At 37.3% G+C, this 23,348-nt stretch overlaps 1 long non-coding RNA gene across 1 annotated transcript in view; it reads right to left on the bottom strand.

Moving 5' to 3' along the window:
• Positions 1-22,544, bottom strand: part of LOC111555102 — a 54,671-nt gene extending 32,127 nt beyond the window's left edge. The window contains exons 1-2 of the long non-coding RNA XR_002735413.1: positions 22,473-22,544; positions 20,295-20,443 (exon numbers count right to left, since the gene is read on the bottom strand). This is a non-coding gene — a long non-coding RNA (uncharacterized LOC111555102). The remainder of the gene's footprint in view (positions 1-20,294; positions 20,444-22,472) is intronic.
• Positions 22,545-23,348: the final 804 nt, after the last annotated feature.

Raw genomic sequence — 23,348 nt, 5'->3', positions numbered from 1 at the left:
TTGATTAAAAGATACCATTAAAATGAATGGAAGAGCATGACACAGAGAAGAGTGAAGATATCTAATTACAGATATCTAGAAATGAATCTAGAAATGAACTTCTAAAAATAGATTTAAAAGAGGCAGACAGTCAATAAAAATGGACAAAGACTTGAACAGACACATTAATAAGAAAGGAGGATATGCAAATGGTGAGTCAACATATGAAAACATTCTCAACTTCATTATAAGTGATAAATTAAAACTACAGTGTCTTTGTTAGTCAGTTTGGGCTGCTGTAACAGAATATCAAAGACTGGGTGGATTATAAACAACAGAATTCTTTTTCTCTCACAGTTTTGGAGGCTGGAAATCTGAGATCACCATGCCAGCGTGGTTGGGTTCTGGTAAGGGCCCTCTTCTGGGTTGTAGACTTCTTGTGTTCTCACATGATGAAAAGAAGGCTAGCTAGCCCTCTGGCCTTTTCATGTAAGGACACTTATCCCACTCCTGAGGGCTCGACCTTCATGATCTAATTACCTCCCAAAGTCACCACCTCCTAATAACATCAGATTGCAAGAGGTAGGATTTCAACATATGAATTTTGGGTGAAGCACAAACATTCTGCCCATAGCAGTGTTATACTACTTTATTCCCGTTAGCATGGCTAAAATGTAGAGAGAGAGAGAGGGAGAGAACGAACCAAATGTTGGAAAAGATGTGGAGAAAAAGGAAACTCTCATATGCTTTACTTGGTAGATTCTGTAAAACTAAATATATGAATAATTTATGACCCAACAGTTACTCTTTTGGGTATATAACAAAATGGAATGTGTAGATATGTGCACCAAAAGGCATGTGCAATGATGGATAGAAGCACTATTTTTAATAGCTAGAATTGGAAACAACCCAGAAAAGGTCATCAGAAGTAGAGTGGATAAAATACATTGTGGTGTATTTATAAAATGGAATGAAGAGGAGAACTGAGCATGAATGTTATATGCAACCACACGGATCCATATTAAAAGCATAATGTTGAATGAACGAAACCAGACTCGAGGAAATTCTCTATATGATTCCATTTATCTAAAGTTCAATATATTAGGCAATGGTGATCTAATAATAATAAGTTTCTTGCGGCTGTTGCAGGCTCAAGAGTGCATATGGGGAGTTGTGACTGGGTGTGGGAACGTAAGAGCGTTTTGGAGGACTGGTGATATTTTGTTTTTGATTGGGTGCTGGTTACATAGCAGTGTTCATTTTTTGAAAATTCATTAAATTGTAATTGCTTGTGCAATTTTCTATATGTATGTTATGCTTTTAATAAATATTTACTTGAAGAAATACATGAAGAATAGTTTAAGAAGGTTAAACATGCCTAATAGCAGTACCAAGTAAAAACAGAAGAAAATGGAGAAGAGATGCACAAAATAATCTTAGCTGAGATTGTCCAGAAATAAGCGAAGACCTAAAGTCTCCAGAATTACAAAAAAAAAAGGAAAATAATTCAAGTGTCTATGTCAAGAATAGATCTAAGTACTATATAACCAATAGACACAAACAGCTTCTGGGAAGCTAGATAAGAAGCAAGGCAAAATACACAATAAAATATATAATATACATATTGTAATAAATAGAAAAAATTAAAGCAGAGAAGGAAACTATCACATGTTAGGTCTGAGGAACAATGTTGAAATATTAAATGGGGCTTCCAGGGAAAACCCTACTGAGTATAAAGGGACATAATATAGGGGTGCAGATACAGGAAAGTGGGTCGATGTAGTGGCGGGGCTTGATGGAAGAAGAGAAAGTGCAACTTCCTTCTATAGGCATTGTAGCTAATTCTCTATAGTTAAACCATAATTCAATTACTAATTACCTGATTGTGAGGTGAATGCCCTGGTGTTATATAAAGACTCTGTAGAGCATTCGTAACTGAAGCATAATGTTGCTTCCACTATCATTCTCTAATTATCTGAAAGAGTGAAATATCAAAGAAACATAACAAGACTGACAGACAGGAAACAGAACGTGCTTGTCTCTAGTATGTGTGGATAGAGTTTATGCAAATAAACTCAGTGATTAGAAGGACCCAATCAACACAGTAATATAGATTTTATAAAACTCGAAGTGAAAAATAAATCTGAAGCCATATAAAGTAGAAACTGACATTGTTCAAAAGAAGCATCCTTTGAAGTGCATTATACTGGATTGAGTAGAGGACTTTGGTTTCTAGGGAAGATGAATTGTAACCAGAATATTAGCTAAAGAGAAGATGAACACTTGAATGTCTAGAAAAGTGACTTCGTGTTTAGAGTTTAAATTTTGTTTCAACATTTATTTCGAAAAATTCAAATGTTGAAACACTAATTGTTAATATATTGTATCATTTGCACTCTTCCTCTCTGCCTCTTTGTGTGGGTCTCTCTCTCTCTCTCTCTCTCTCAGTCTCACACACTGATACACACATATTTATAAATTATTATTGTTGGAGAATATATTCTTAGGAGATTATATATCGTGTAGCAGTTTGAATCTAGCAGATATCTTTTACCTTCAAATACTTTACCATGTATCTCCTAACAATGAAGATAATCTTCCTATATAACCACAAAAAAATGTTCAAATTCAGGAAATGTTTTATTGTTACAATATTATTATCTAGAATATAGTCTTTATTTTAAATTGTCCTGATGATATTCTACACCCAGAATCATCCACTGAATTTAGCTATCATGTTCCTTTAATATCCTTTAATCTAGAACAATTGCTCAGTCTTTCTTTGTCTTTCAGGGACATCAACCTTTTTGAATCTATTTGGTAGGATTAGTTTCAGTATTCGTTGATTCTCTGTCCTAACATGTGTGTGTCTAATCAGAACTACAAAAGTTAACTGGTCATTATCCTCTCATCCTTCTTTGACAGGGAACAAATGTAATTTTTTTTTTTTTAAATTTCCCATTGTGCTTTGAAAAGGCATTAATCACTCCAGGGGAAAAATATATTTAGTTGCTATTCTATCAAACATATGAATTAAAACACTTTAATAACCTCTTGTGACTGAAACGTTTTAAGCAATGTGTTTTTCTGTACATAATTAATATATACTATATATTTATAATTTCAGTGAGAATTATAAACCATGGAAAATTAGAATATATTCATTTTGCCTTTCATTTCATTATGAGTTTGAGAAAGAAAACATACAGCTTTTTAAACATGGTATTGATTTTACCTCAATTATAATTCATATTTCAAACTCATTCATCATAATTTCAATGAAATGACGAATGAATTGTTCTTTAGTTCATATTAATTTTAAACCAATTTTGCATCCATAGAACACAGAATATAAAAATTCTAAGTGGACATTAGGCTACTCTTTGCTGCAGACAAGTACTTTCAGATACTTTTGTATTCTGAAAGCTACAATTTGAACATGGTTTCAATGCAGATCAAATACACTTAGGGCCCATCTCGTATTCATTCCTATTTTCAGGTGAAAAATGCTTTGAATACAAAATAACTGTTTTCATCTCTCTAGTAAGAATGCTAGTCTTTTTACTTCTCCCACTTGCACATGATTTAAAAGAAAGTAAGTTATTTGTTTTTCTAAGACCACCAGAGCAGGCACAAAAGAACCAGCGGGTAGCCAAGTGTAGGAGCAAAACTGCAAGTTTATTTTGGTCACCTAAGGTGTGGGGAAGAGGTCTGTCAGCCTCAGGCAAAGAAGGCCGGCAGAGTCCCCCGGTGGGGCTCTCTGAGGGAGTTCCGGCAGTCCCGGCAGTCCCCACATACCGACGGGAGTGGGGCTGAGAAGTCCCCGTGGGACCCTGGCCAAGAGCCGCTTTTCTAGGAGTGGGAGGGCAATAGGCGGGCACGGCCGGGTCCGGGACGTTCCACAGGTGCGACCAGGTAAATCTTGGTCTCTTCGGATTGACGTCACCTGGCGCATGCCCAGTTGATCTGCACCTTCCCTGGCGCCGGCTGCATTTTCGCCGGGCGCGGGAAGAGTTGGTGGTGAAGAAGAACCCGGAAGTGCACCATCTTGCCTCCGTTAGTCCAAACAGTAAGTTGTTAATTGGAAAATGTTTTTGCACAGTTATGAACCTCTGATTATGTGCTGTCATCCATTTCACTTTATTTTTTTCACCTAACAGTGTAATGAGTGTTAAAGTTTAGTTCTTTCATCATTAGCACCTCTTCATCGTGGTTATTTAAGCCATTAATTTTTTCTCTATGTTTCTTTTAACATCACTCCATTCCTCAAATGCTCTGCAGTTTAAAATTTCATGCTTAAGTTCCAGATTTTTAGTCTTTTCCAAACCCAAGCTGTCTCTTCATATACTTATCATTCTACTTCCACGTATTATTTGCAGCAGTGGTGATTTTAACCCTTTATTTTTTGTTGCAAACTGTAAAAAGACAAACTTAGGCACCTTAAAATGTTAGAGGTTTTTTTGTTGTTTGTTGTTTGTTTGTTTTGAGCAAACAGTGATACGGGACTTGAAGAGCACCAGACCAGAAGTGGTTCAGTACTCCACCTAGGGAGTGTGAGGTGAAAACTTATATAAGATGTTCATGGAAGCAAGACAATGAAAATATTTGCTTGGCTAAAGGGGAATGTTCCTAGTTAAATGTTAGTTGGTGGCTTATGCCTAGTTAAGCTTCAGTCTTGTTTCACTGTTTACACTGAGTTGGGTTTGGTTTGATTACATAGGCACTGGAGTTGCCTCAGCATAATGGCCTCCTAATTATTTTTAAGTTTTGGCAATTATGAACAAGATACCTGTAAGCATTCATGTGCAGGATTTTGAGTAGACATAAGTGTTCATTTCATCTGGTTAAATAACAAAGAATGTGATCACTGGATCATATGGAAAGAATATGTTTAGTTTTGTTAAAATACTGACAAAATACTTTCCACAGTGGCTGTGCCATTTTGTATTCCCACCAGCAAGGAACAAGAGTACTTTTGCTTTTCGTCCTCACCACTATTTGGTATTGTCAGTGTTTTGCTCTTTGATGATTCTAATAGGTAGGTAGTGGTATCCCATTGTTAATCTTCTTTGGCAAGTTATCTATTCAGGTATTTTACTCATCTTTTTTTTTGGATGGAGTCTTGCTCTGTCACCCAGGCTGGAGTGCAGTGGTGTGATCTTGGCTCACTGCAAGCTCCAACTCCCAGGTTCATGCCATTCTCCTGCCTCAGCCTCCCCAGTAGCTGGGACCACAGGTGCCCGCCACCACACCTGGCTAATTTTTTGTATTTTTTAGTAGAGACAAGGTTTCATCATGTTAGCCAGGATGGTCCCGATCTCCTGACCTTGTGATCCACCTGCCTTGGCCTCCCAAAGTGCTAGGATTACAGGTGTGAGCCACCACGCCCGGCCCTGTCTTTTATTTTCTTATTGTTTAGTTTTAAGACTTCTTCATATATTTTATATAACATTCCTTTATCAGTAATATGGTTTGCCTCTGTGTTCCTACCCAAATCTCCTGATGAATTACGATCTTCTGCATTGGAGGAGGGGCTTGGTGCTTGGTGGGAGGTAATTGAATCACAGGGAAAGGTTTCCCCCTTGCTGTTCTCATGATAGTGAGTGAATTCTCATCTGGTTTTTCAAAAGTGTGTGGCACTTTCCCTCTTTGCTCTCTCTCTCTCTTCCCTACCTGCTGGCCATGTGAAAATGTGCTTGCTTCCCTTTTGCTTTCCACCATGATTGTAAGTTTCCTGAGGCCTCCCAGCCATGCTTCCTGTACAGCCTGTGGAAATCTGTGCCAGTTAAACCTCTTTTCTTTATAAATTACCCAGTCTTGGGTAGTTTTTTATAGCAATGTGAGAACAGACTAATATAATTAAATATGTCTTTTACAAATATTTTCTTGGAGTCTGTAGCTAGTCTTCTCATTTTCTTGACAGTGTCTTTTGCAGAACAAAAGTTTTAATTTTAGTGAAATACAGTTTGCTTTTTCATGGACCATGCCTTTGGTATTGTTGTATGTAAAATGTTGACATGGGAAACATTCCTTTGTTCCCCTTGCAGGGTGTGCAACAGGGGGAGTGGCTCACTTCTTCAGTGCCCCACTGATCAAACCTCTGGGAGGAGAATGTAGATGGGCAGTTTGTGGGGCTCCAACTGCATGGCAGTGTCTAGGGGGGAATGCTTAAAGCTCCTGAAGCCTCAGTGGGCATGTGTTACAGTGTACCCTTTCAGTTTAGCCATCCATACGTGGCTTGTGTCTATAAGCTCAATTAGACCCTCTGCCTCACTGCAAGGACAGAGGGCTTTCTGTATCCTGGGCTTCTTGCCTTGGTGTACTGAAGAATTATATCACGTGTGAGCTTGGAGAATGAATGTAAGGTTTTATTGTGTGGAAGTAGTTCTCAGCAGATGGGAGAGCCAGAAGGGGATGTAGTGTGAAGGTGGTTTTGCCCCCGGAGTTAGGCTGCTCAGCAGCCAGGCTCTCCTCTGACTTCCCCGGCAAACTCCATGTTGTTCCATTTGTGGATGGCCTGCCAATATCTGCTGATGTCTGCTGGTGTGTTCCTGTTGACATCCAGCTGCTTGTGTCTCCTCCCACTAGGGCCTCGGGGTTTTTATAGGCACAGGATGGAGGCATGGCGGGCCCAGGGTGGTCTTGGAAAATTCAACATTTGGGCACAAAAACAAATGCCTGTCCTTACCTAGGTCTGTGGGGAGAGCCCTAACCTGCCCTTCTCTTCCCAGCCCTTCCCTGCCCCACTCCTGTATCAATGTCATTGCCAAACACAAAGTCATCTAGATTTTCTTTTGTGTCATGTCCTAGGAGTTTTCTGTTTTTGCATTTTACACAGAGGTCTGTGATCTCTTTTGAGCTAATTTTTGTGAAGGTTGTAAGATCTGTGTCCAGATTTTTTTTTCTATCGATCTGTTTCTTTTTTCCACCAATAAAATACTGTCTTGATAACTGCAGCTTTATAGTAAGACTTGAAGTGCTGTAGTAGGCATATTTTCTATAGTAAACAGTAGGCATATTTTAGAACCAAATATACCAGCTTTATATGTTTGTCACAGCATTCTATTTTTTCTATATTAGGCATAATTTCTACAACATCGTGAGGAATTCTTTCTAGACATTTTGAAAGCTTTATTGACTTTCTTTTTTTTTTTTTTTGAGACAGTCTCGTTCTGTCACCCAGGCTGGAGTGCAGTGGCCGGATCTCAGCTCACTGCAAGCTCCGCCTCCCGGGTTCACGCCATTCTCCTGCCTCAGCCTCCCGAGTAGCTGGGACTACAGGCACCCGCCACCTTGCCCGGCTAGTTTTTTGTATTTTTTCTTTTTTTTTAGTAGAGACGGGGTTTCACTGTGTTAGCCAGGATGGTCTCGATCTCCTGACCTTGTGATCCGCCTGTCTCGGCCTCCCAAAGTGCTGGGATTACAAGCTTGAGCCACCGCACCCGGCCTGACTTTCTTATTATATAAAACAACAGTATAAATATCATCTCAGATACTTCTTTGTATATAGTCAGGATATATTCCTAAGACAAAATTCTAGGCATGATATTCATTTGTATTTTCTTTTAGTTATTCTAATATTCCAGATTTTTAAACATTTAAACATGTAACTTTGCATGGGCACATAACATGAGGATATACTGTATATTTATTTTTACAAATGCAAAACTGATAATTCCAGTACTGGCAAATTTTGAATCCCTTTTCTGTTGATTAAAATGCCAGCTTATACACTAAATGTCTATTTTAAGCCTGGCAAGCTTCTTTTTCATTAAATTTACCACTTGTTTTTAAGCTTAAGCCATGTTGTTTTAAATACTATATATTTATATTGTTTTATAATGTGTGGTACTATCTCAGTTTTCTAAATCTTTCTAAGAACGATCTTCAATTTAGTCTCCTTCAGGTCTAGGAGCCTTTGGGGAAGAGTATAGGGAGAATGGCTGCAGGGAATAACTTAGGAAGAGTTACATTTCTTTCCTCTGCTCTACCTAAAGCCTGATCCCTCCACCTCTCTTCTACTTCTGTAGTGCCCAAATTCGGACATCCTAGTATCTCCTTTTGGTCTGATTTCTATGTCTGAAACAAAGTTGACTATGCTTACTTCTAAGTTTGTGCCGAGCATGGTGCCAGGACTGAAACCTGGGACCTCTCAATACTACTCGGACTCCAGTATATTATTCTCAATGATGCCACACTAATTCCTCATTTTGAGAGAATGGCAAACTTTGAACTTCCTGAAGTCAATATTTTTTCTTGGAAGTTATTTGGGGATGGGAAACAGAAGGCCTGAATTCACTCTCTTACCCTCCCTTCAGTCCATTGCTGTCCCTGTTATGTCAAGCAGTAATTCTTTGAAAATTTCAACACATCAGTATCCTATTGTCACAGGATCTTTGAAGTCTTGCTTTTCTGACCCGAGACCTCTGGCTGGTGGTGCCTTTGCCTGAGTTTTTCTCAGGCTCGCTGGGCTGGTTCTGCCCACTCAGCCTGGCAGGCTGTGCTCAGCTCACTCTACTGGCCTGGATCCCATGCCTGCCAAGGAAGAGTCAGGCGTGGAGCAGCAAAGGGTGTGTGAGCAAGTGTGGGCTCCAGATACTGCGCAGTCAGACATGCTGGCTGCTGTAGCGGGGCGGGCAGCTCCAGTGCCAACATGGGTGTCAGCTCTCTGTGAGGCTGCAGCTGGATCAGGAGTACCACAAGCAGCTTCCCCTGCTGGCTCCAGGACAGGCAGTGGCACCTGGGAGCTTGGAGATGCCAGGCACTGCAGGACTCCAAAGAGGGAGTCACAGCTCTGACTCAGGGATCTCCCAAGTCTGGGATCCCTGAAGGGTCGCAGCTCTTCTCTCCTCCTCTTTGTCCACAAAGTGGTGAGCAAGTGCATGTTTCAGCCCTGTTTGTGTTCTAGCTCTTTTAACTCCACCATTTAGTGGGTACTGAGTTCTTGCTCTGTGACCAGGAAGAATGAGGTACACAGACAAGTGGAGGATGAACAAGATGAAGAGAAGTTTTATTGAGCAATAGAACAGCTTGCAGGAGACCCACAGGGGGTAGCTCCTTTCCACAGCCAGGGTGTTTTGATGAGTGTTCAGCTCCTATAGCAGAGAGAAGACCCTGGATTGGGAGGCTCCTCTCTGCAGGCAGGTCATCCCATTGCCTTCCCAACTCTCAGCAGAGAGGAGACCCTGGAGTGGGTTGCTTCTCTCTGCAGCTGGTAGTCCTGATGACTCTGCAGGTCTCTGAAGCTCTCAGCAGATAGGAGGCCCTAGAGTGGGTAGCTCCTCTCCGCTGTTGGTCATCTTGACATCTGCTTCTATCAATAATAAGGGTTGCTCTTCTCTGCAGTTGGTTGTCCAGTTATCTGCTTATGTCTGGCTGAGTCTAGGGCTTTTATGGGCCTCAGAGGGAAGGCAGTACATGCCAGTTTGTCTATGGGCAGCCATGGGCAGGCCCAGAAAAGGCACCACAAGTTCCCACTCTGGTTTGTGGGACTGGCAGCCTGACCCAGCCTTCAGGCTATTCCTGGCATAAAAAAGGTGAGGCCTCTGTGGAGACCTGCCCCATTCCACCCAGGAATCTGTCTGCCTCCAGCTGTCCTTCATGGCGCCCAGGCTCCACCTGACTTGCTCCAAAATTGGAGAAGGTGCAGAGAGCAGGGAGAAGCCAGGCAGCAGGAGCAGGCCTTCTAAGCCTGTGAGGGCATGAGGGTCTTCCTGGGTCCCCAAGTGTGTAGGGATGCATGAGTCTGCAGCCAGGGTTTGGGCAGCTACAGCTGCATCTGTGCCTAGAGGTGGTGGGGCTCTTGCCTGCTCTATGGAGTGGGAGACCTGGCTCTGCAGCTGCAGTTTGGGTAGCTACAGTGGCACCCAGGGAGCTTCTGCCTCAACTTAGAAGTAAGCATAGTAATCAACTTAGTGGGGGTAGGGCTCCCACTTGTCCCCAGCTCCTGCAGGCTCCACGGAGTATGCAGCCCTGGCCGCACCTTCCTGCTGCAGCCTGCCTGATGGCAGCCTCAGGCTGTCTGGAGCAGCTGCTGCCATCACTATCTCTGTTCTTCAACCTTAACACATGATTTTCTCTAATTGTATATTTTATTAGTAGTTTCCATGGGAATTTGAGTAGGAAGAATTCTTGATGGCCGTAATAGAGAATAACAGTATCAGATGGAGAGTCTCTCAATTCCACTACATTTTATTCATAATTTATATCTATATCTGGATTTGTCTTATAATCCTTCGCAACTCTTGGAATAAATCATTCCTTTTCACTAATTCTGATACCTCCATATATACTCTAGATCTTATTTCCTTCTGTATTTTCTGGCACATTTCACTATCAGTTATTTCTCTCTCAAGTACAAGGTAATCCCTGTTGTCTTTTAGTTTCTAATATTTTCTGTTAACAAAAGAAAAATAAAATTATAAGAAAGATCTCTATTTCCTATTTTTGAAACTAAACTTCTTAAAATGAAGTTTGTTGCTGTTCTACCTCCTCCCTTCCCCTCCCTTCACCTCCCCTCCCCTCCGCTCCCCTCCCTTCTCCTCTCCTCTCCTTTTCCCTTCACTTCTCAATATTCTCCAGTATGGATTATATGCATTTTAATTTACCTCAACTAAATTAATTAATATCCATTTCTCTTAATATAATGGGCATATTTCTGTCACTTCAGTTTTCAGTAGTACTGAAATCTTAAAACCAGACAGATACACTCACTTCTCTTGGCTTTCCTAACATACCACTGTCTGATGTTCTGATCTCTTTTATAGGCTCCTACCCCATATCTGGGTATGAATTTGAGAGTTCATAAAATCTTGAACCTTGGTCTTTTTCTCATTCTATAATCTCTCAGTAGTCTATTTGTAGATAACCTGCACATTTTCATTTTTTACCCATACTTCCCCCTCTGAACATTGGTCTATAATGTCTTTCCTGCCTCCAGAAGGTAATTCTAACCTGAAAAACATCTTGATGAGTAACTCTTACTTAAAAATATGTATATAAATAAATATTAATAATTCCCTTTGAAATTAGTAGTACACAATTATTTTAGTAGTTAAATAAGTGCATGTAGGATATTTAATATTTATATAATAAAAACATTAATGTAAAATACAATAATAAGTGATTTTCCAAAAGCAATAATCTCTTACCAACTTTGTAATAAACTTTAATGGCCTCTCATTACTTTTGTCATCACCAGAATCCTTAACATGCCCTACACAGGTCTATGGCACCATCCCTCATGAGGCCTACCATGCTCCGTGCCACTCTAGGCTTATTAGCGTTCTTTCAGTTACTACAACATGCTACAGGATCTTTGCCTGTGTTGATCTCTGAGTCTGGAGTGCCTCCCCAACCCTATTCCCCACCATTGCCTGATTAAGTCTTGTATTTACTTCAGATTTCAATTCAATTGTCATGTCCTTAATGAACCCTCTGATCTCCTTTACTTGGTCCATTCTTCTTCTTTTGTCTCTATGTACCTCTTCTTGGGAGTTCTTATCAATGTTTGATTTTATAGGCATTTTATGATTATCTCATTATTGGTAATAGATTTTATGAGACCTGGGATTATGTATTTTTGGCTGATAATTTTATTAGATTTTTGTACAGTGCCTGATATATAATAGGCACTTGATATTCACTCATGGAATAAATAAGAGGAGGAGGGAATAAGTGGAAGTTTCCCAGTTTTCCTTCTATAAATCATGAAATATTTTGGATTATGACTAAAGCTTGGGGGTAATTTTATGAATGTTGATTTTTTCTTTTGTATTATTTTTCTAAGTGATTTGACTTATCTGTATATTTCTCTTTAGTTCCATAGTTATTTGATAGGCTCTTTTTAGATTTTTTTAATGATTGAGGGACTACCTCACAAACTTTTTTCAGTTCCAATTTTATATTTTTTCTGAAACTTATTTTTGTTCATATTATAAATAAGTATTGGTGACTTTTTACAATATAGCTTCAAATTAATACTACTTTCCTTTAGGATATGTTGTTTGCATTGGAATTGTGTTTCTGTTTGTTTATTCTATTAAAAGAAGGCATCTATGCAAAACCAAAACTTCCCAACAGTAGGACATGTGGATTGCCCTGGCTCTGCGCTCTCACCCTGATCATGGAAATACTGTTCCTTTTAATTTTATCCTAATGATATGCTCAAATAATCTACCTCAATGAACTTTTACTGTCTTTACAGACTGCTGGACTGAGGGCAAATTCTAACTGCCCTGTTTACCACTTCCCTAATTATAGGAATAAAAGTTTATTTTTAACTAATTTGATGTAAATATTTACTCATTGGGAGACATTACACAAGATGATGATGAGGAGGAGGATGATAATAGTAATAGACACATATGGTTTTGATAGGCCATGCTTTATACATTAACTCATTTAATCCTCATAAAAATATCATATTATTTTAGCATCTTCACTTTCCAAGTGCAAAGACCAAAGCACCTAGCAGGGTATGGTGGTGCATACTTGTAGTCCCAGCCACTTGAGTGGCAGAGGTGGGAGGATCCCAGGCTTGAGCCTGGGAGGCTGAGGCTGCAGTGAGCTGAGATTGAGCCACTGCACTCCAGCCTGGGCAACAGAGTGAGACCCTGTCTCAAGAAAAACAACAACAACTACAAAACCAAAGCACAGAGATAGTAAGTTGCTTAAGAACACACAGAAAGCAGATAGCAGGAGTGGGGTTTCAACCAATGAAAGGCTCATGCTTTTAACCACTAAGCTATATTGCCTTTTCAAGATAAAGGACTACTTTCCATACTTTAACTCGATTATTATAACCCCTAAACCTATATAAAATAGATCACTTTGACTCCATTTGAAAAGTGCGGGAACCTAAGTTCAGAAAGGGGAGGTAACATTTTGAAGTCCAGACATTGAAAATGTCCAAGTCAAAATTTCTACTGAGATATATGAATTATCTTTCCACATGAAGCTGACTTTAAACCTGTAACTCTCATTCTATTACATGAAGACAGGCAATGAAAAACTATAAATCTAAGAATGCAGTATTCTCAACTTGTACTTACTAACCATGCATCTCAATTTCTAACTTTTTAATATATCCTATTATATGACGTTCTTGTGGAGGAGAAGATAAAAAAAAAAGAGGGTCATTGATAATAACTATGTCAGGAATAGTACATACCACATAGGAAGCACTCAAATAAATATTGATTGAATGACTATTCCATGAATTTTGTTCTTCAATCAGCTCCTTTTTACAAGAAATTTGGTGGACAGTCCTCAGAGCAATGGAAATAAGAGTTTGTTTTAGTTTTAAAAGTTCCTTTGAATTTTTGTCTTTCTTGATGTTTTCATTGGTATGTTGAATGGTGGATGTAAATTGATTTTATCTTGTTACTGCATGTTAATAGTAGGAAAATAGGCAGATAATATGCATTTAACAAGCATTTGTTGAAAGAATAAATGCTGAGAGAAGGCACATCTGGAAAGCCAATATCTGCTTTCATTGGAAGCAAGATATATTTTGGGAATAAAAATATTTATTATTTGATATTTGATATATCAAATATCAAAATATAAATATTTGATATTAATACATGCAAAAATGTACATATTGCTTTTTTTAAGAAGAAATTTCAGATTTCATCAAAGGTTTTTGCCTCTACCAAATATATATGTCTTTTAGAAGAATATTAAACATGCATTAAGTTCATGACTTGTAACTTTTATATGTTTTATTTTATTTTTTACTTTTGGATATTTTAAATTACATTTAAATATGTTAGCCCTAGGAATCCAAACATGTAAGATATCAATAAATGGTTTTGGTAAGTTATTTTATGTTAATGAGTTCATTATTGATTATTTTAAAATAATATTTCAAAGTTTATGAATGATACAATTAAAATATGCTATTCTTTTTTTTAATGTCCACAGCTCAGTCCATTTTTAAGGCATACTGTTCTGAAGAGAACATTTAATGTAACTCTGCCAAATTCTTTCTTCATTGATAGAGAAAATACTCCTACTCTAGAACAAAAAGCCAAACAAAAACACGGAGGAGGCAAAATAGAATCTTCTAAATGGTGAGTGTATCAGTTCGTTCTCACACTGATATGAAGAAATGCACAAGACTGGGTAATTTATAAAGGAAAGAGGTTTAACTGACTCATTTTCACATGACTAGGGAGGTCTCAGGAAACTTACAATCATGGTGGAAGGCAAATGAGAAGCAAGTACCTTCTTCACAAGGTGGCAGAAAAGAGAGAGGGAAACGGAACTGCCAAACACTTATAAAACTATCAGATCTTTAACATGGTGAAACCCCGTCTCTACTAAAAAAAAAAATACAAAAAACTAGCCGGGCGAGGTGGCGGGCGCCTGTAGTCCCAGCTACTTGGGAGGCTGAGGCAGGAGAATGGCGTAAACCCGGGAGGCGGAGCTTGCAGTGAGCTGAGATCCGGCCACTGCACTCCAGCCTGGGCGACAGAGCGAGACTCCGTCTCAAAAAAAAAAAAAAAAAAAAAACTATCAGATCTTATGAGAAGTCAGTCACTATCATGAGAACAGCATGGTGGAAATCACCCCTATGATCCAATTACCTCCCATCAGATCCCTCCTTTTACATGTGGGGATTATAGTTTGAGATGAGTTTGGGTGGGGACACAGAGCCAAACCATATTATTCTACCACTGGGACCCTCCCAAATCTTATGTCTTTTTACATTTCAAAACAAATCTTACTTTCCCAACAGTACCCCAAACTCTTACTTCAGCATTAGCTCAAAAGCCCATAGTCCAATGTCCATCTGAGACAAGGCAAGTCCCTTCCACCTGTGAGCTTGTAAAATCAAAAGCAAGTTAGTTACTAAGATACAATGTGGGGACAGGCACTGGATAAATGCTCCCATTTCAAATGGGAGAAATTGGCCAAAACCAAGGGGCTATAGCCCCCATGCAAGTCTGAAAGCCAACAGGGCAGTGATTAAATCCTAAAGCTACAAAATAATCTCCTTTGACTCCATGTCTTACATCCAGGGCATGCTAATGCAATGGGCAGGGGACTCCCACAGCCTTGGGCAGCTCCTTCACTGACTGGTGTTGAGTGCCTCCAGCTTTTCTAGCTGCAGAGTGCAAGCTGTTAGTAGACCTACTATTCTGGGGTCTGGAGAAGGGTGGCTTTCTTCTCACAGCTCCACTAGAAAATTCACTAGTGGGGACTCTGTGAGAGGGCTCCAATCCCACATTTCCCTTCCACACTGCTTTAGCAGAGATTCTCTAAAAGGGCTCTGACACTGTGAAAGACTTCTGCCTGGACATCCAGGCATTTCCATACATCCTCTGAAATCTAGGCAGAGGTTCCCAAACTGCAATTCTTGACTTGTGTGCACCCTCAGGCCCAACACTACATGTAAACCACCAAATCTTGGAGCTTGCATCCTCTGAAGCAACAGTTTGAACCATAACTTGCCCCTTTTAGCCACGGCTGAAGCTGAAGCAGCTGGCACACAGACACCATACCCTGAGGCTGGACAGAGCAGTGGAATCCCTGGAAACCAGCCCACAGAACCATTTTTTCCCTCCTAGGCCTCCAGGCCTGTGATGGCAGGGGTGGCCACCAAGGTCTCTTGACATGCCCTGGAGACATTTTCCCAATTTTCTTGGCCATTAACATTTGGCTCCTTATTACTTACACATATCTCTGCAGCTGGCTTTAATTTCTCCCGAGAAAATAGATTTTTCTTTTCTACCACATGGTAAGGCTGCAAATTTTTCAAACTTTTATGCTCCACTTCCCTTTTAAATATAAGTTACAATTTTAGGTCATCTCTCTTAAGTTCAATGTTCCATAGATTTCCAGGGCAGGAACAAAATTCTGCCAGTTACTTTGCTAAAGCACAGCAAGAATGATCTTTACACCAGTTCCCAATAAGTTCCTCATCTCCATCTGAGACCACCTCAGCCTAAACTTCATTGTCCACATCACTATCAGCATTTTGGTCAAAACCATTTAACAAGTTTCTAGGAAGTTCCAAACTTTTTCTTATCTTCCTGTCTTCTTCTGAGCCCTCCAGACTATTCCAACCTCTGCCTGTTACCCAGTTCCAAAGTTGCTTCCATATTTTCAGGTTATCTTTATAGCAGTACCCTACTTCTTGTACCAATTTACTGTCCAGTTTCACACTGCTATAAAGAAGTATCTGACACTGGATAATTTATAAAGGAAAGAGTTTTAACTGATTAACAGTTCAGCATGGCTGGGGAGCCCTCAGGGAACTTACAATCATGGTGAAAGGCAAAAGAGAAGCAAGTACCTTCTTCACAATGTGGCAGAAAAGAGAGAGGGAAGAGGAACTGCCAAAACTTATAAAACCATCAGATCTCATGAGAACTCAGTCATATCATGAGAACAGCATGGGGGAAACCGCACCCATCATCCAATCAGCTCCCACCAGGTCCCTCTGTTGATACATGGGGATTTCAATTTGAGATGAGATTTGGGTGGGAACACAGAGTCAAACCGTATCAGTGAGTATACCTGTCCTCCCCGAATTATATGGTTACTACATTTTTACAATCCATTAATTAACTGCCATAAACAATCCCTTGGTCAGGATACATTTTTCTTTCCTCAAAGCAATATATTTGTATCCCTCTTCTAGAAATTGGTTGTGTTTATGGCCCCAAGGTGTAATTAACAGATTATAATAGAAGACAATCTGCATTCTTCTAGAGATAAGTGCTAATCTGGTCAGGAATAGCCAGTACATGATCTTTACATTTTTATAAACTCTGTTTTTCATTTGCCTTTAATAACAACAACAACAAAAAAAAAAAACAGAAAAACTCTGTTTTTCATTTGGCTTTAATAACAAGATAAAATAGTTACCTTAATCAGGTGAGTTGCTTTTTAATTAACCTATCTTTTTAATACAAATAAATTTTTGTAATGTTACTTTAGTCAGTTGTTGTAAGATTATATCTTATTTTAGCATGTAGACTTTTTTGGTCAAATTGTATTATGAAGCAGTTTTGAATTAAAAGTTGGTATGCTTAATAATAGAGACGGGGTTTCACCATGTTAGCTAGGATGGTCTCAATCTCCTGACCTTGTGATCTGCCCACCTCGGCCTCGCAAAGTGCTGGGATTACAGGTGTGAGCCACTGCACTTGGCCTACTTAGGTTATTTTTATTTTGATTTACCCGCAGAAGAACTATTTCATTGTTCTTCTTTCCTTCTTTCATTTCTGTGCTTCTCTTTAGATCATTACTCTTCTGTCTAATGAACTCCTTTGAATATGTATGTTTGCACAGGTTTGCTGTTGATGAGTTTTCTCAGTTGTTTGGCTGAAAACATCTTTATTTAATTTCCCTTTTTGAAGGATATTTTTGCTGGATAAACAAGTACAGTTTGGCATATTTTCTTTGAGCATTTACAAAATGTCATTCTATTGTTTTCTGACCTCCATAGTTTCTAATGAAGTGTCTTTCCTTTGAAGATAATGTCTTTTATTTATCTGACTACTTTTACAACTTTTTTATGCATTTAAAAAAGGTCAGTTTTACTCTAATGCTTTTAGATTTTCCTACCTCCTGCCCCAATTCTCCTTGGTGTTTGTTAATGCCCTGGATTTTGTGGGTTGATGTCTTTCTATTGGCTCTGAAAGTTTCTCACCTATTATCTTTTCAAATATTGCTTCCTTAACATTTCTCTCTTCTCTTATTATACAAATACAATTACAGATATTAAATTGTGTCTCATGTGTCTTGTATGCTCTTTTGTATCTTTCGTTTTGAACTTCAGTCTGTATATTTTATAATAATCTCTCCTTAGTTCAAAAATCCTCTCTTTAACTGTTTAAACACATCTATTGCATTCTTAATTTAAATATTAACATTTTCAGTTCTGTAATTTTCATTGGGTTACTATGTATAAATTCCAGTTACATAGTGAGATTCTTGATCTTGCTAACAATTTTGTTAAGCATTTTATTCTTTGTTATTTTAAAATCTATGATAGATATCTCCAACTCTAATTCACCTTTGGATCTGCTTATATTATGTTTTAGTTTTCTGTTTTTTGATACTGACTTCTGACATGTCTACTAAGTTTGATCACATGTAGAATATTGCTAATGAAAAATTATAGATATAATTTGATATTTTGTCTCATATTTTCTTCCTTCAGAGAAGATTTCCTTTAGATTTTTCTCAGGTACCTTAAATATGGGGCAGACCTGCTTTTCCAGTGTGGGGTTGTGCTTGTCTGGAGCTGAGTTTCACATTTTTGTTAAGAGTTGATATAATTCTTGTTACCTACATTTTTAGAGTATAACCTTCTTTTATTCTATTAATAATGGGAAGTCAGGGATATGAACAAGAGTCCCTTCTCCAATTTTTTCTTCTTCCATCCTGGGAAACTGCCAAATACCCCGTTTTGCTGCCCATACCTTTATCTGCTACTCTTGACTCCATTTGATATCCTGTTATCCCTATACCAGATAAAATTTAGCAAATGTCTTAAGGAGGAATATGACACGATGCTAGAATTCCCTTATTCTTCTCCCTTTTTCTTTGTAATTTGGTTTCTTGACATTCTGCTTTCTTAAACTACAAGTTTTATCTTTAGAGATCCCGATAAGGCCAAAGTCTTAGCTTAGGTTTTTATCTGCCTTGTGGCTGTCTTCTTGGTCTTTTGGCCTTGTGCTATTTAGAAAATAAAAGATTCTTCAAGGGAAATGTAAGGCTCACCTCAGTATTACATCTGCCTCACTATTCTCACCAAATTTCTGGACCTTCAAAACCTGGTTGTCTGTATAGTTTTCCATTCAGTTAAATAGGTTTGAACAGAAATAAATTCTGTAGATTTTATTCGTTGCATGGACTGCAACAAGTTATTCTTTGCCATGTCTGAATTTTTTTACCAGTTTGTCAAGCTCCTTTCCTTTCATCTCTCAATTTATGAAATCCTATATCTTCAATGAATAGTTACAATTAAAAAATAATATATCCTAGACATGAGGTATCCTGCCATGTAACTATTTGCTCATAATTCTATAAAAAGCACACACCATTTTTAAGAAAATATATTTATTTATTAAACTTACTTACAGATTTATCTTTTGAGAATTACCATTGTTACATTAGAAACTAAGAATATGTTAAGGTTGTATGTTTCATTATTTAACTATTTTTTCATGGTGTCACACAAAAATAAGCCCTTAGAAATGCTTTAGTATTCCAGGCATGCTCACTCACATTCCAAGCCCTCTGTTAAATAAGCCTTCAGCAGACAAAGCCAGACTAGCCCCCTGTCTAACTTTACCATTACAGATGGACACAAAGTCCCAAGTCTATCTTTTCTGTTTCTACACTCTTCTACTATTACCACTGAAGACCCTCAAAAAGCTACCAGAGTTGCATTCAGAATTATTCTGCATTTCAGTAAATATAATGTCATTTGGAGTCTCCCTACTTTAATTAACTTTAATTAAAAACAATTTTATTCTACAATGAGAGAGAAGTTTAATGCTTGGTTGAGCTACTACACCAACTCTAAAGAAAATGAGTGAGTTAACATGTTCAAATAGCTGTTATCAGCTCTAATTATGTTTGCATGAAGGAAGAACAAGCTAGATAATAGAAGAGTGTTGGATGATTGAAAATGGTGAAAGAGTAACCATATGAATAAAAAAAAAATGTAGTAAAACTGATACAGCCAGAAAAAATTCTCTGCAATTCACAGGTTTGCCCTTGGGTCAAGCCGCATTTTCTTCAACTGTTCCTAGTCATAATGGACATCAACATAAAATATTTTCATATAGGTAGTCTCATATACCTGAAGCTTAGTGGAAAAAAGGTATTTCTGCTAAGATAATATCTAGTAGAGCCTCTAATGTGTTACAAGTTTATTTTATAACTAAATTGTTGTAAAAGATTTTTATTCTCAAAATATTTGTCAGTGGAGAAAATAATGTATTAAATTATATTGTGAAAATTTTAACAGCTTAATTGATTTCTATTTCTTTTTTGCTCTGTCAGTAACATTTTATCTTATTAGACTCACTATTATCATGATGTAATGTCTAAACAATTGAAGAATATATACTTCTATATATGCCTTTAACTACTCAAATCTTCAGCAGAGTCAAAAGGACAATAAATACAGAAGCCAGAATTATGTCATAATTCTGACATTAATTTCGTTAGAAAAAAAGAGTATTCTGTGAAATTTTATATCTTTTATTGGAAGTACCTTAACTAGAGAAGCCATCTGAAAGAATATTTTGACTTAGGTGGAGAAGTACAATAGAGATACCACTTACTGAAACAGCTTTTCTTTTCCCACAGATATATCCAAAGGTAATATCTATTAATATAAAGGTAAGCTGACACTTCTCTCACAAAGAAGTAATTCCATGTTGATGATGTCCTCCATCAGCTGCTCACAGGAACATAATTGCTCTTCTAACATCTAGGGATAGAAAAATCTGTTCTTATATGATATTTGTTTTTCTCAGAAAAATTTTCCTATTACAAAAGCAGTATATATATTCATTGCATTCTTTCTGAGCATATGCTACTGATGCATCCATATAAAATATAATGCTGAATAAAGACATCTGATGAAAAGCCTTTCTTTTTCACTTTAGAGTCTCATTCTCTAACCAGAGAATGCAATTACTTTCCAAATACCAGGCATGCTGAAACAAAGTGAATGACGTTATTATGCATATGTGTTATTCCCTTGACTTATTTTCTTACTCTTCATTTCTCTGAAATGCTAAAAGTAGAATATAAAAATCATAAAAGGAATATTCAGTATGTTTTACTTTGTATAACTTTTATGTGCAAATAGGAAAGCAAAGAAAAAAATGATTAAACTGTGGCAATATACTGAATTATCTTCAATAGCCTACATATTTAGGGAAGATGGGTAAATTTAAATATCACATCCCAAAATATTTGGCATTAATGCTCTACTTGGTCTAGTAACATGGTCTAGTAAAACAAATTAGTTGGAGATAAGGATTTATCAATAGTATTTAATGTTTCTAGAGGAGCATATCCTCTTTGAAATTTTAACAAATGCTATGGAAACTTCATTGATGAAAGTGGATTTATGCAAGCAATCTAAAATTAACATAATTCTAAAAGATTCAAGTGCTCCTGAAATTTTCAATGTATTCTGATTTAAGAAAACTGTATCTAAAATATTTCCATTAATGTGCCTAAAATTCAAGATTGGAATGATAAACCCCCCCCACCCAATGGCCAATAAATACTTGCTCTTCCATTGAATTGGATGAATTGAATTGAATTGAATTGTGAAAACAGCACAGAACTGGTGGTTGATGGAGAGGAGACTTTGAGCTCATCTCCTAGTTACATAACCCTAAACTAACTAGTTAATCACCTAGTTCTTTGTTCTATGGCTCCAAAATGAAGCAGTTGGTATATTAGATCAGTAGATGTCAAACATAGAGGATGTTTCACAATTACCAAGTGAGGTGGTAGAATAACACAGTTTTCCAACATCTAACAACTCTCCACCTAGTATTGCCTGTACTCTGAAACGGGTCCTGAAACCTGTATTTTTCTATAGGTATTTATGTGATATATATATATAGTTAAGCTCTAGGTACATGATCCCCAAGGTTTCTATCATCCCTATAGTATTTCTTTTGGAAATTACCTTTTTATATGTCATATAAACCATACAAAATATAGTTCTTGTTGCAGAAAACTCAGACAACCAAGAGTATTTGACATGCATTATATGTGTTGCAACACCCTTGCATGTATTCTTTAAAAAAAAAAAAAAAAACAGAAAAAACACAAACCTTATGGGATGATTTTTACCTTCTTATTTTTAATTCTTTTCCTCTATAATATATTACATAATATGCAAAACTTGTTCATGAATAAAGAATAGAAAAATGAAAATTCAGAACGTGGGAGAGAATTGCCAGTCAACTTTTAAGACAATGTTTTAATTATTCAGTAGAATAATTCTTATGTCTACAATCTTCTTACATATTAACATTTTCTAAACCAGAACTAGTAAAAATACATAAATTTTCATACTACTGTTATAACAAAATAATATAAACTTCTTGTCACCTAAAAACAAAGTTGAGAATTCAATATGTGAACATTGAATGGGAAGCAAAATTATTTTGAAATTTTTGGGAGAGTAAATAATCTTGTTTTTAAAATGATAGCCTTTCTGTAATATTAGATTAATAATTTTAAGAGAACTACAGAAGAGATAAGCAGAAAAAATACAATAGTAAAATAGAAAAGGCATTATATTTATGTGTGTATATATATATATATATATACACACACACACACACACACACATCTATCTCTTTGGAAAGATGAGTAAAAATATAAATAAAATCAAACAACATGAAAGACTATGAAAACATTATATATTATTAAAAATATGAATAAGATAGAGGGTCTTAGACTATTAATCTTCTCTGGAACAAACTTACCACAAGAAGCAAGAAATTGTTGGAAGAAATCTACCTGGAGTCAGTAAAGCTTTCAAAAGACATTTCCTCTGTGAAAAAAGAGCAAACAATTCTGAAGTTGGAACATATTGAGGCAAAGAAAACTCAGCTAATTGAACTAAAAGTGACATTATTGATAACAGGGAAATTTAACAATTTATAAAATACAATCGATGATGTAGCAGTTCAGCTTTAATAACACAGAATTCACAGGGAAACAAGTAATAAAAATAATGATTAAGTTGGGATGGTTAGGAGATCCCAGGTATGCCCCATTTTGCATTCCTAATCATGTCCATGTAGACCAGTCACTGGCAATTAACTTCTGTAAAACTGGAAAATTTTCCCTTTTTCAAAGGCTTGGAACCAGAGATCCCAAGGGAGATAATGATTTAACCATTCTCTCAGAATGTATTCTGCAGAACACAGTGATTGCTTCAAATTAGAAAGGTTGAAAGGGATGGCTAATTTCCATAACTTTGACAAAAATGTTTGTAAAAATACTGAACAGCTGCCTTCTTCAGTTCAAAATTCAACACAACTAAAATAGTATTATACTGATCCATTAATGTATTTTATTCCCAGGATGTTAGTCTGTTTTTCATAGTTATAAAAGACTATCTGGACTGGATAATTTATAAAGAAAAGAGATTTATTTGACTTATGGTTCTGCAGGCTGTTTAGGAAGCGTTATGCTACCACCATCTTCTGGTGAGTCCTCAGGAAGCTTACAATCATGGCAGAAGGCAAAAGGGGAGCCAACAAGAGAGGGAGCAAGAGAGAGAGGGAAGAGGTGCCATACTCTTTAAATAACCAGATCTCCTGTGAACTGTTTACTAAGGGGAAGGCATCAAGCTA

The sequence above is a fragment of the Piliocolobus tephrosceles genome, chromosome 3 (assembly GCF_002776525.5).
Source record: "Piliocolobus tephrosceles isolate RC106 chromosome 3, ASM277652v3, whole genome shotgun sequence".
Classification (NCBI taxonomy): Eukaryota; Metazoa; Chordata; class Mammalia; order Primates; family Cercopithecidae; genus Piliocolobus; species Piliocolobus tephrosceles.
The sequence above is the reverse complement of the archived record's forward strand: the minus strand, read 5'-3'. Positions and strand labels throughout refer to the sequence as shown.